The sequence below is a fragment of the Arachis ipaensis genome, chromosome B06, assembly GCF_000816755.2.
Source record: "Arachis ipaensis cultivar K30076 chromosome B06, Araip1.1, whole genome shotgun sequence".
Lineage (NCBI taxonomy): Eukaryota > Viridiplantae > Streptophyta > Magnoliopsida > Fabales > Fabaceae > Arachis > Arachis ipaensis.
The window spans coordinates 11,321,412-11,334,101 of record NC_029790.2 but is presented as its reverse complement, the minus strand read 5'-3'; positions in this window follow the sequence as shown (position 1 = coordinate 11,334,101).

Below are 12,690 nucleotides of genomic sequence, written 5' to 3'. Positions count from 1 at the left end.
ATATTTTTAAAAATATCTTTATCTTTTAAAATTGCAAACATAAATACATAATTTTTTTAATTTATCAAACACAAAATAAAAAATTAATATTTTTCAAAAATATAAATACCTCTTCATCAAATTTGACCAAACCAAATTTTAGTTCCTTCACGATAAATGAATTAAATTGGTGATGAAAGTTATATATGACAATCATGGACCAAGAACGCTTTGAGAGCATCAACCAGAAAGTTAATGGCTGGTCATAATAACAAGCACTATGTGATCAACTAAAGACGGAAATAATGTAGAGTGGGTGGTCTAGTATTCCTTTCAATTGAAAAGGAAACCCTAACAAGTTTGATTTGAAATATAATGTTCAAATATAAAGCAGGTTATGAATGCAATCAAAATATAAATATTCTAAATTCAATTTTTCTTTCAAATGATATTATAAGGTATGAATTCTTATCGTACATTTTTTTACATAGAAAAATTAAAACATTTGCAAAAAGATATTATACGATAAAAAAATTTACATTTAACAATATTATTCGAGAAAAAATTAAGACAATACATTTCTTGCAATTAGTCATATGCCAAATAATTTAATTAGTATAATAGTGACTAGCAACTAACTGATGATTAACGGATTATGTATATGAGGTTCCAAAAATTGTGCGTGCTTCATGGCGTTCGAAATGGATTGGACTTGAATGGTCGAAATTGCTTGGCTTAGGAAGCTTCTAGGCTTGGATTGATGTGAAGATGATGTATACTTTATGTTGGCATGTGTATTAATCCAAGGCATATTATGGGGTTAATGCAGCATTGTCCAAGGTACCAGCCATATATATGGTAGGTATTTGACTTATATATCGTGTCTAATTTTCCCCATGAAATGATGCATATTTGTCATGATTCATGTAACTAACAATCCACTAATTCGGACTTGAGAGTACAAATTAGTGACTTGCAATTTATTGACGCCGACGGTAGGTGAGAGTAGTAGAAATATAGAGTAATTAATGCTAGTGTTCTGTTAACGTTTATTTTCCAAATAATTATTTCTTCTTAAATTTTTGATCAAACATACAATTATTAGATAGAAAAAGTTCATTCAATTTATATTTTAGGCAATGTAAGTCCCCGAAAGCGTTGAAATCATAATATGTAACTGCCTGATTTATCATTTTATAGTATAAAATTATTTTACACTATCTTATGCTTATTTATATGTATAAAATAATTTGGGAATATATAATTTTAATGTTTGTTTTCAATACAATCATCATTGTTATAATAAGAATTTTCTCTTTTTTTTCCTCCCTTCTTCAGGAAGTTGTTCTAGATTAGGAGTGTTTCAATTATATATCAAATATATAGAAATATCAAAAATGGAAGTCAAACCTGTTATACGGAAGTTCATTATGTTAGAATTTGAGATATTTAAATTAGAACTTGAGATATTTGAGTTGAATTATTAAAAAAAGAAGTTAAAAATAAAAAAGATCCTTTAATTGGGCCTTATTGGCATCCATTCCCAGTGGCCAGTAGCCCAATTTAAATTATTACAGGCTCAATAACAAGTGAAGAAAAACGATAAACAGGTTCCCGCCAGGGTAGAGAACTAGTAGAGATTTTAAACTGGGGAAGGAATGGGGAATTGGAATGGGTGGGGTGGGGCTGTGGGATCCGGGTAGGGTTGATGGGCTTAGCCCATGACAAAAAAACAATGGGTATGTTGTCTGCAAAATTCAAGTGTGTGGAAGCTAAGCATGAGTATGATGGGTTCCAATTCCAAAGCTGCAAGTTCTCACTCTCACTGCTCTTCAGCTTCCGTGGATATCTGGTCTGAAATCCTTGCCACTGAAGTGTATGTCATTGGTTTGAACTATTTCTGTTACTTTGTATGCATTAGACTAGAGTTTTTAGTTGCACATTGCCTGTTAAACTGTGTTATTATTTGTCTCATGGTCACATGGAACCTGTGGTATGAATCTGAGTTTGTTTTACATTTTCATGATCATAAGTCCGTGACTTCAATCCCATTGGAATTGCTTAGTATGATTTTATGTTTCTATGTCCTCACATTAATAAGGCCATAGCCTTTTTTTTCTCTTTTTGCCCCCAGATAATCAGAAACTATCGTAAAAATTGGCGAAGGAACATATGTAGGGCTGGCAATGGGTGGACCTATCCTACCCTACCCTACCCGCACGTTGAAAATTTTATTAAAATTTTATTCTACTCTCCTTGCAAGTTGAGAAACCTCTCAACCCTAACCCTAAAAATTCTAAACCCTACGCTACCTTACCCGCAGAAATATCAAATTTTTTCAAAGTAAATATAAAATTTAATCATTTCGAATTTTGTACATGTTAATAATATAAAAAATAAAAACCTAATGTTCTAAATTACTAAATTAACTAGTTAGTTTAGTGGTTGTTCACTTGTTGTAAGTCATTACATAAATAAGATTGTAGGTTCAACTTTCACTTCCTTCACTATATACCTAATTTTTAAAAAATATGTATTATATATGAAGTATCCGTACCCTACCCGCAGGAATACCCGGACCGTATCCTACCCTACCCGCAACGCGTCGGGTAGCCTACTCTACCCAAACGGGTTGGGTACGCCGGTAGGGTATGAGTTGCCAACCCTAAACATATGGAGAGGCTTTTAAGGTTGGCGGTTATGTCTGCAAAATAGTTCCTTTTAATGGGGACTTCAGGGTAAATGGGGAAATACAAAAGATAACCAAAACATTTTTTTTTCTCTTTAATTAGCTATCATTAATATTTTTAATAGTGTGAGATTATATCTAATGGTGTAGGATTAGTCACTTTTCTTTTGCTAGTTAAGTGCCGATCAGATTTTAATAAAAATATCGGCCCCTAGAGTTTCTCATTTTTCTTATGTAATCATGTTTGCGCTGCTTCGATTAGGATATTTGGTGTTACCTTATTTAAATTGAACTTGATGTGGACCATAAACCTCGGCCCAAACAAACACAACGGCTACCACAATAGCTAGGAATCAGGAAACAGATCATCCAATAACAGAAAAGATTCTAAAAACTAACCACGGAGAGATCTGCGGAAAAGTACAAGATATCAGATGCTGAGCACAACGGCCTCTCTATCTATATAAACAACACCGAAGCAACAGAGTAAAGAACACATAAGTACAACATAATATCACTACTTCTTCTTTCTTTTACTTTATTTGCGGTTTACTTGAATACCTCTTCTGACTTGAGCATCGGAGATTCTTTTGCAGATGTTCCACCCGCGTTGTTTTGAAAGAGAGCCAACCTATACCTCGCCCCGACGAATAGCAGCACTACCAATCTGAAATTACTAAAAGCTCGGATCGCTAGGAGGTCGGCCTGGGTATCTCGGACGGAACATTTGGTGCCCACCGTGGGGCCGAAGAAATAACAATCCCACTAAACCTAAGTTTCTTTTTTTTAGCTTTGTGCTCTCTCTCTCCCCCCCTCTCTCTCTCTTTTCTCTTTTTTTTTTTTCAGATTCCTCGAATCTCAGAGAATGGCTGACAACGGAATGCAGCAACCCACGCAGGCTGAGCTCTTAGCCCAGATTTCTGAGCTCCAAGCGGAAGTCCGAAGGATAGCCGAGTTGTCCTCCAACAACCGGACAGTAAAACATGGCGAGGGAGACCCCAAGAGCTCAAACCAGAATGACACGGAATCTCAAAAGCTCACCCCACCAAAAGAGAAGCTAACCATAGACAACCCCTTCTCAGAAGACATCATGAAATTTCAAATGCCAAAAAATTTTGTGCTGCCTACTGCCCTTGAACCATACAAGGGGTTCGGTGATCCTCGCGTTCATATCAGAAAATTTCAATCTATGATGTTTTTTAATGGTGCTTCTGAGCCCATACTTTGTCGAGCTTTTCCTACCTATTTAGATGGTTCTGCATTACTCTGGTTCTCTAAGTTGTCTGCAGGTTTAATCTCCTCTTTTGAAGAACTGGCGAGATCTTTCATCGATTATTTCGCTGCGTCAAGAATATATGTGCATGGGACAGACTATCTGAGCACCATCAAGCAAGGGCAGCACGAGAGCCTAAAAGATTACATGACACGGTTTGCTGAGGCAACCATGGAGATTCCAGATTTGAGCCCAGAGGTCCACCTACACGCCCTCAAAAGCGGCCTCAGACCTGGCAAGTTCCAAGAGACGATCGCAGTATCAAAGCCGAAAACATTAGACGAATTCCGAGAAAAAGCCGCTGGCCAAATGGAGATTGAAGAGCTTCGAGAAGCTAGGAAGACAGACAAATAACCTAGAAGGGAAGAAGAAAAGACCTTTAGATCACAAAGTAGCAAAGAGTTGAAGAAGCCTTTCAAACTTAACCCAAAGTTTGACAACTATACCCGGTTCAACACAAAGAGGGAAGATATTATAAAAGAAATTCTACACGCCAAGATGGTCAAACCTCCAAACAGGGCAGGTAATTATCAAGATCAGAGGTTCGTGGACAGAACAAAGCATTGCGCCTTCCATCAAAAATTCGGCCACACAACAGATGACTGTGTAGCAGCAAAAGACCTACTAGAACAGTTGGCAAGGCAAGGACTCTTAGACAAATATGTTGATGGGAGGAAGAATAGAGGAGGAATCAAGACACCAGAAACGATTAAACCAAGGGAAGGAGGAAAATGACAAAAAACAGTGGACAAACCAAAGCCAGCCACGAGGAGTCATAAATTGCATCTCAGGTGGCTTCGCCAGTGGAGGTACAACAAGCTCGGCTCGAAAGCGAAGCTACAGAGCAATGTTGGCAGTTGAGGGGACGACCTTTATACCCAAGGATGCACCCACTGGAGAAATCACTTTCACAGCCTCGGATTGCAAATCAGCAAGCCCAAACCTCGACGACCCTGTTGTCATCTCAGTGCAAGTGGGAGACCTATTGGTAAGAAAGGTCTTACTAGACCCAGGTAGTAGTGCCGATGTTCTCTTTTACTCCACTTTTCAAAAAATGAACTTATCCGACAAGGCCATTCAACCTTACTCCGGAGATCTGGTTGGATTCTCAGGAGAAAGGGTACAGGCAATGGGAACTATTTGGTTAAGAACTGTTTTGGGAGAAACCCCCCTCACAAAAACGGTTGATATTAGATACATCATAGTAGATTGCATAAGCCCATACAACATCATCTTAGGTAGACCAGCTTTAAATATTTTTGGTGCAATTGTATCTACTTTACATCTGTGCGTTAAGTTTCCAGTACAGGACGAGCTCATCGCTACAGTACACGCCGACCACAAAGAAGCACGGCAATGCTACCATACTAGCTTAAAACAACAAGAACTGAACAAATCAATTCCAGCACGGGTACAAGCCGTGTACAGCTCGGACAACCCCCCTCTCCTTAATGAGCTCGACCCAAGGGAGGAATTCCGAGAAAGACCCCAAGCACTGGACGAGCTTGAGAAGGTAACATTTTATGGAAACGCTAACAAGTTTACATACATAGGTAATGCACTTTCAGGTAAGGAAAAAGCTCGGCTAATAAATCTCCTCAGAGACAACGCTGACCTCTTTGCATGGACACCAACAGATATGCCAGGCATCAACCCCAGCATTATATACCATAAGCTAGCTGTGGACCCAACAGTCAAACCCATGGCTCAAAAGAAGCGCAACCTGGGAGAGGAAAGACGACAAGCATCTTTAGAGGAAACCAAAAAACTGTTGTCAGCAGGATTTATCAAAGAAGTAAGGTTCACAACATGGCTATCTAACGTCGTAATGGTAAGAAAGAACACAGGTAAATGGCGCATGTGCGTCGACTTCACAAACCTTAACAAGGCATGTCCCAAAGATGCATATCCACTACCTTGTATTGACAAGCTGGTAGACAGCGCATCCAGTTTTAATTGTCTAAGCTTCATGGATGCCTATTTTGGATACAACCAGATTCTAATGCATCCTGAAGACCAACATAAGACTGCATTTATAACAGAATTTGGAAATTATTGTTACACAGTAATGCCTTTTGGCCTTAAGAATGCAGGCGCAACATACCAACGACTGATGGATAAAATGTTTAGAAAACAAATTGGGAGAAACATGGAGGTCTATGTCGACGACATGGTGGCCAAGACGTCACAAGGGAACTCACATTGCGATGACTTAACCGAGATCTTTGGTCAGATCCGATCATATAACATGAGGTTAAACCCGGAAAAATGTACTTTCGGTATACAAGGTGGAAAATTTCTTGGATTCATGTTGACATCCAGGGGAATCGAAGCAAATCCTGAGAAATGTGTCGCAATCCTTAACATGACCTCGCCGAAGACTGTGAAGGAGGTACAGAAGCTCACGGGAAGAATAGCGGCCTTGTCGCGGTTCCTGCCAGCAATATCAGACAGATCTTATCATTTTTTCCAAGCAATATCGAAGCATAAACAGTTCACTTGGACAAATGCTTGTGAAGAATCTTTCAGGAAGCTAAAAGCAATGCTGACGTCTCCCCAGATACTACAGAGTCCGGAGGCTGGTAAACCATTATATTTGTATTTATCTGTATCTAGTCACGCTATAAGTTCGGCTCTTGTGCTTGAAACAGGAAAAACACAAAAACCAGTATATTTCGTCAGCAAGGTCCTGCAGCCCACCAAGCAAAGATACCCAATGGTAGAGCAATTGGCCCTGGCACTGATCACCACAGCTAGAAGGCTCAGACATTATTTTCAAAGCCACACCATTATCGTGCGGACAGATCAACCACTTCGGCAAATATTAGCAAAACCGGAAGTAGCAGGAAGGTTGATCAAGTGGTCTATTGAATTATCAGAATTCAATATCCAGTATCAACCCAGGCCAGCTTTGAAGTCACAAATCTTGGCCGACTTCATTGCTGAGTTCACCTGTCTACACAACATCACCAGGCCGAGCACAGGGATGATGTATGTTGACGGAGCATCAAACAATAAAGGAAGTGGAGCAGGAATTATACTTGAATATGAGAACACAATCATAGAACAGTCCGTAAGATTCTCTTTTGAAGCTAGCAACAATCAAGCGGAATACGAAGCTCTACTAGTTGGATTGAACCTCGCCATCAAACTACAGATACCAAGGATCGTCGTACATTGTGATTCGCTGTTAATAGTACAACAGGTGAATGGCTCTTTTCAGGTAAAAGACCCCTTACTGGAGCGATATTGGAATATGGTAAGAAATCTTATCTCGACTTTCGATAATTTCAAAATTATTCATGTCCCAAGAGGAAATAACCAAAGAGCAGACATACTATCTAAGTTGGCAACAAGCAGAACGGGCACTTCGCCCAAACTATCACAATTAACGCTAGAAAAACCTAGCGTGAACCTAACATATATTTTAAGCATGTCACAGGAACCAGATTGGAGAGCACCCATTACAGATTACATCCTCCACGGAACAATACCTACCAGTGAGACAAACCCAAAACTATTCCGAAGACAAGCAAGCTTTTATGTGTTGGTCGGCGCCGAGCTATACAGGAGAGGATTTTCACAACCACTCCTCAAATGCCTAAGCAAAAAGGAATCAGCAGAAGCCATGGATGAAGTCCATGAAGGAGTCTGCGGAAATCACATAGGGGGGAGAAGCCTAACGGCAAAGCTACTCAGAGCAGGTTACTACTGGCCGACCATACGAAGAGATTGCATAGACAAAGTAAAAAGGTGTGACCACTGTCAAAAACACGCAACAATAATGCACAGCCCTGCCGAGGTGTTGCATAACACGGAGGTAAGTTGGCCATTTTTTAGATGGGGAATAGACATCTTAGGACCATTTCCAACAGCACCAGGTCAGGTAAAATTTCTCTTAGTATGTATAGATTACTTTTCCAAATGGATTGAAGCACAACCACTGGCACGAATCACTGCAGAAAAGGTACAATCTTTCCTTTGGAAAAACATCATTTGTAGATATGGAATTCCAGGTGAGCTCATTACTGACAATGGAAGGCAATTCACTGATTCAAAACTTGCTTCTTTTCTACAGAATTTTCATGTTAAACACCATTTTAGCTCCGTAGAACACCCTCAAACAAACGGGCAAGCAGAAGTAGCTAACCGAATTATTTTGATGGCATTAAAGAAAAAGCTCGGAGAGGCAAAGGGCCAATGGGCAGATCTAGTGTCTGAGGTGCTATGGAGTTACAACACCACTATCCATTCGGCCACGGGAGAAACCCCTTTCAAACTAGTATATAGGGCAGAAGCAATGATTCCAGTAGAGATCGCCACTCCCACAATCAGAGCCGAACACCACACACAGACCTCAAACGATCAAGCTCGAGCAACTGAACTTGATACAATAGAAGAAGTAAGAAACAGTGCGTTGCTGAAGCAAAGAGCTCTACAACAATTGACACAAAAACAATATAACAGAAAGGTGATCCCCCGAGCTTTCCAAGCAGGAGATCTAGTCTTGCGGAAAACAGAAGAAGCACGACGAACTCAAGGACATGGGAAGCTCGCGGCTACTTGGGACGGACCATATCGAATCGACAAAGTACTCGGCATGGGGGCTTATACACTACAAACACTAAAGGGAAGCACAATCCCTGGAACCTGAAATGTTTCATCTTTAAAATTGTACATATCATAATCACATAGGCGCATGATGGTACTCTTTTTCCTACTCATGAATTTTTTTTCCCACATTGGGTTTTTGCTCAAGAGAAGGTTTTAACGAGGCCGGACGCCAACATCAGACTTTGTACATCTTTTACAATAAAGAAATAAAGTCATAAGGAAAACATAATTCAAATCCTACCATTCTACAATATGCAGTCAAACAAAGCCGAGCTTCTTACTCGGTACACAGTCATTAAACCAAAATAACCGATGATAGTAAATCTCGGAATCAAACATTCACAAGTACAAAAACAAAATACAAAACAAAAAATAACATATTCAATCATCTTTTTCTCCGATACTGGAATCCTCTATTAACTCTTCGACTGGAGTCTCATCATCAACTAACTTCCCACCAACAACAATCTTGGTAGCATCCAGTTTCTCTACATCAACTTCAGGAAACAATACTTTAACCTGGGCCACCGATCTTTCAAAACCTTGAGCAAACGACTCATACACATCCGTCTCCAATTCTCCCACACGAGCAGCCAACTGGTCATTACGAGTCTTCAGATCCTTTATTTCCTCTTCAAGGGATTCTTGCCGGCTTTGAAGATTCTCAACCTCAGACCCTTTTAATTTCAAAGAAGAGGAAAGTTCCTCCACCAACTTTTCCTTTTCCTATATAGTTCTTGTTAGTTCATTAACAACGACAACATTCTTCTTTTCTGTTTCTAAAGCAACCTCCTGTGTCCGCCCAATAGACACAAGCCGAGCCCCGATCACCTGCAAGTGAAACATGCACAAAAAAGATGACAGAAAGAAATAAACAAAAAGGTAAAATAATTCAATTTACCTGTAAAAAGCGACTAACACCAACCGAACCAATCCTGTTGATCATCTCAACATCAACAGGAAATTGACCAAACTGTTCAGAGAGAGTGACAAACGGAAACAGTTTGCTCCACAAAGACTTGGCGTGATCATCAACACAATACCCATGAAGCTCTTCTTGAGACTTATACGAAGATTCTATCAACTCAAAATTAACCCTGTCATCACTCTTTAAGGTACCCAGGTTAGTCCCTTTGGTTGGCCCTACTCTTTTCCTTTTCACTCTAGGTTGAAGTTCTGATTGAATAACTCCACCTCCGACCTCTTTATCAACATTAGTAGTCGAACTTTCTTTTTCAGCCTTTTTTCTTTGATTAAAAAATGTTTTCAAACCAGCCGAAGTAATAGTAGGAACCTTCTCACCTAACAAAACAAAAAAACAGAACATGCTATTAAAAACATAATAGAACAAGTAGCCATTTTCCATTTTTTGAAAAAGCTTTACCTAGGTAATCCAATACTGATTGCTCATCAGAATCCCATTTCAGAAGTTCAGAAACAGATAACAATTCTTTAGATTCCATTTCACTAACTAAAAACTCCAAAATGTCATTATCACTAGGACACCGATCTTCCACATCTAAAACCTGTACCGTTTTCGAACACCACGAAATAGGAAACCTCTCCTCCAATGTCTCATTAATAAAAAAAGGAAATTGTTCAGGAATACTCCTAATCTTAACGAACATTTTCTTAAAATCTTTGAAAGAAGATTTGTACAACGCGAAAAGGGACCTATCAGGATGGCTACTTAGGTTAACCCACAAACCCCTACGAACACCCTTAGCTTGAAATAGAGAAAAAAATACCCTCAGAGAAGGAGCCTGCCCCAGAAAATCCATTAACACCTCGAACGCTCTAACAAAACCCCAGGAATTAGGGTGTAATTGTGATGGAGCATAGTTCAACCAACGCAATACACCACATTGAAAATCGGTAAAAGGAAACCTAACTCCAAGCTCTGTAAGAACACAACTATAAACATAGAAATAGGACCAGTCACAAATTTTTTCACAAACACGATCATCAACCACACACGTTAGAACCAAGAACCCCTACTGACTCCACATCATTAAAGTAAGAAGAGTGACACCTAACATTTTCATGCACCCAACTATACGGATCGCTCTCGCTAACAATGACTTGAGTTTTCTCCATTTACAGTAACGCATGCAAAGAATAGATACAGCAAAAAAAACTAGACATTAGTCAAATAGACTAACCTTTTCTGCTCATTTTCTTCTTAACACAAAGGAACTTCAGTTTTTGGTAAGGAGTCCACTAAACCACCACAAAAATTTAATATGACAAAAACGGTTCATTGACAAGAAATAGCCTTGAAAAATAATAACCATTCAACATTTAATTTCAAAATCAAAGGAGCTAGATCAAACGGTCAGGGATACATAAAGGAAAGTGCCACGGTCATGTCCATTAAGTGTTACAGGCGCGAAAAACTAGGAAACATGATAATAATAATAATAAACAAATAAATAAACAAATGAAACATAAATAAAATAACATATCAAACAAAAACAAACACTAAAAGGAAACAGGCCCAGCTTGGGGGCTGAGGAACCACCCAATATAGTCCAACAAAGTTTTAGGGCCGAGATAGTTCCGAAGCTCGACCCGTTTCCTTCCTCCCCCTTTTTTTCTTTAACAGGTCAAGCTTAGGGGCTGTGATGTGGACCATAAACCTCGGCCCAAACAAACACAACGGCTACCACAATAGCTAGGAATCAGGAAACAGATCATCCAATAACAGAAAAGATTCTAAAAACTAATCACGGAGAGATCTGCAGAAAAGTACAAGATATCAGATGTTGAGCACAACGGCCTCTCTATCTATATAAACAACACCGAAGCAACAGAGTAAAGAACACATAAGCACAACATAATATCACTACTTCTTCTTTCTTTTACTTTATTTGCGGTTTACTTGAATACCTCTTCTGACTTGAGCGTTGGAGATTCTTTTGCAGGTGTTCCACCCGCGTTGTTTTGAAAGAGAGTCGACCTATACCTCGCCCCGACGAATAGCAGCACTACCAATCTGAAATTACTAAAAGCTCGGATCGCTAGGAGGTCGGCCTGGGTATCTCGGACGGAACAGAACTGATGTGGATACTTTCTTCATGGATTGATTAATAGTAATATGATAATGTACTGGCTTTTTCGTGCTACAGAAATCCGAAGAATTGCTTGAGGAGGTGTTTCTCTGCAAAACTCTCAATCACTAGAGTGAGTGTCTGACTTTAATAACTTTTACGTACTGCTTAAAAACATAGGAAAACTTAGTTATAATTAATAACATAGTTTTATTTGTCTTCTTATCTACCAATCTTACCCACTGAAGCCTATTGTTTTGAGTTTGCTAATTTTGGATTAGAACTTTTTTGGTCATCTTAAAAAGTAGAATCACCAATGGTTGGTGGGATCAGGCTGTTAGGCCTAGCTTAAATAATGTCTGACATCTACATCAGACAAATTTCTACTCATGCGATAAGTACTTGTATCTCAGTTATCCATCCTCTCTCTTCTGTGTAGATTTAAAAGTATGCCAAGGTCCTTATGACGCGACACTAATTCAAGCATGGGATGATAAACATGGTTCAGAGAATGATCATCCAAAAGATTTCGCAGAGAAACAGGTACATGTTTTGACTTTGTTGGTGATGGACTTATGTTAATTTCTAATTTATTTATAGTGATATATTTCTGCATACGTAGAATGACGAGTTTATAGCTCGTAGTTTCATGCACTTGTGGTGAGGTTTGGGGTTTCTAGGTGTGTTGGAGTCTGCATGCTTTGATGAATGTGTATGTGAAGTGTGGGCTTGTGGGTGGGTCGCAAAATCGATCTTCGTTCTGTTTTGTTTTGCTTTTGCCTTTTCTTCTACTTTATTCTACTTTTGCTTCATTCTGCTTCTGCTTTTGTTCATTCTGCTTCTACTTCTGCCTTTGAATTGGTTTTACTTTTGCTTACTGATTATGTTAAAAACATTGATTGTGCTAAAAAATTCTGATGATGTGTTTTGTTTGTAATTAACTTATTATGTTATGACAACAATTCTGCTTCTGATTATGCTAAAAGTTTATTATGACAAAAATTCTTTTTCTTGGAAGAAAGAGCTTGTTGGTAGAGGGAGGGTGGTGACAGAAGAAGAAGAGGAAGAGGGTGAAGATATGTCGA